Consider the following 2,334-nt stretch of genomic DNA (forward strand, 5'->3'; position numbering starts at 1 on the left):
TTCCAGCCCCATCCCAGGCTCTCTTCTTTAATCATTCCCATGTGGGCACCTCCCGACCATAATCCCCAGATACTTGCCAATGCTCTTTATTTAGGCCAATTTCCTCCATCCGTGCTGATTGGCCATGTACTTCTCCCATGCTAATCCACCGAGGCAGCCTTCCTCCTCCTGTACTTGTCTCCTTCCCAAGATCCTTATGTCTCCAAAGCTCATGAACTGTAGCCACGCCCACCTTGCTCTAGTCCTACCCAGCTTTAGGTTTTCTAATCAGCCAATCAGAGATAACTGGGGAACATTTCTTCACATCACATGGTACAGGAGATAGTTCAACATTCATTGCAATGCCCTTGGCAGGATGGTAAACAGATCTCAAGGCACTGAAATCAGGATTTGAATACATAGCACCCGACCAACGCCCAGCAAGTGACTAAGTACTAACTTGCATTTCTTATTATCCTAAACAGTTTGCAGTAGCTTTCACAAGACTAGAACTTTACATCACATTTTCAAATGAGCTGCGTATGTACAATACGTTAAGCAAGAGTTGAACAAAACAATCTTAAATTTCTGTCAATATACAATAATCCATACCAATGTAAAATGTTTAAAGCAAGTAGATTCAATGGTCTACCATTTATCCTATAATCCTATGTAAATCCTCCGAACATTTTTTTTTATTCCATTTCCCTAACACTGGATAGGAAAGTAAGATAGGAGAAAAAGGATAGAGGAGAGAAAGAAAGAGATCCATGATTCTACTCTTTACTTTCTTTCCCCCCTGACATATGACCTATAACAACTTAAAACTAATCCTCCTAAACAACAATCATAACCCACCAAATAACCAAAAATACCCACCCCACTTCTTGGGAATGGGGGTGTTGTGTTCTTAAAATTACTTCTTGCTGTCTGGGGTAAAAACATCTTTTGGGTACTCTAAGAAAATTGGGATATTGGCCAACTGCTGGAAGAGCTGGCTGTATCTTTTCTGTCCAGTCTCTGTGGGCTCAGTCATCTGGGCTAGCCCATTTAAAGTTGACCTGGATGGAAATTTCTGAGGAAACAGTAACTAAGGCAGTCTGGGAGGCTGAATCATCTGGGCTTCTTGCTTTGTCTCCATTGTTATCTGGTCTTTTGCTCCGAAAATATACAAACTTTTTAAAAAACTTTTATTAATTAAGCTTTATTCACTTTGTATCCCCCCATAAGCCCTCCCTCCTCTCCTCCCAATCCCACCCTCCCTCCCCCTTCTTCACGCATGCCCCTCCCCAAGTCCACTGATAAAGCAGGTCCTCCTCTCCTTCCTTTTGATCCTAGTCTATCAGATCCCATCAGGAGTGTCTGCATTGTCATCTTCTGTGGCCTGGTAAGGCTGCTCCCCTCTCAGGGGGAGGTGATCAAAGAGCAGGCCAATCAGATGATGTCAGAGGCAGTCCCTCTTCCCATCACTATGGAACCCACTTGGACACTAAACTGCCATGGGCTACATCTGTGCAGGGGTTCTAGGTTATCTCCATGCCTGGTACTTGGTTGGAGTATGAGTCTCTGGGAAGACCCCTGGGTTCAAATTTCTGGTTCTGTTGCTCTCCTTGTGGAGTTCCTGTCCTCTCAAGATCTTACTATTTCCCACTTCTATCATTTTGTAAGAAATATACAAACTTTTAATGATAGTTTTATAGGTACACTTCTGAATTAACATATATGAATATGCAAGGTGCACAAATCAGCATATTCTCTGCTGTGTATTTGAGCAGGTAAAAGGCATCAACTTTATAAGACCATGTAGTTTTGACCTTTTGACTAAATGTCTAATTAAAAAAAAATGAAATGGTTTCAAAAAAAATAAGACCATGTAGCCTGTAATATAAACCTCTATCCATGCTAGATGAAAGAATAGCATGTCATGAAAACGTCAGTAAGATTCATTTCCAATGTGAAGACATGCATGTCTCAGCTAGAAGGAGGTCTCTGGTAAAATATAATCTTTATATGTTTTGTTGGTAACCATATTTTTTCATTTCCTGTAGATACATAAGCAAAACCACATCTTCATCTCAAAATTATTGCAGGTTTCTATTCTGATGTCAAAAATCCTTCTAGTATATAGCTTGATCTAACTCCACAATTTTGTTTCTATAACCCAGTGTCTCTCAGCTACTGTTGTTCCTTTTTAAATAACATTAAGAAAATTTAGAGTTAACAAAGCACGATTTAGCCTGTCCCTGAGGTCTTTGCTCTTCCTTTCTGTTTAATAAGCTTCTCTTTTAAAGTGTTGTTAGCTCTTTCTCTAACTGTCCTATAGGATTGTGTGCTGTGCCAGTAATGTGCTTTATT

The sequence above is a fragment of the Meriones unguiculatus genome, chromosome 12 (assembly GCF_030254825.1).
Source record: "Meriones unguiculatus strain TT.TT164.6M chromosome 12, Bangor_MerUng_6.1, whole genome shotgun sequence".
Lineage (NCBI taxonomy): Eukaryota > Metazoa > Chordata > Mammalia > Rodentia > Muridae > Meriones > Meriones unguiculatus.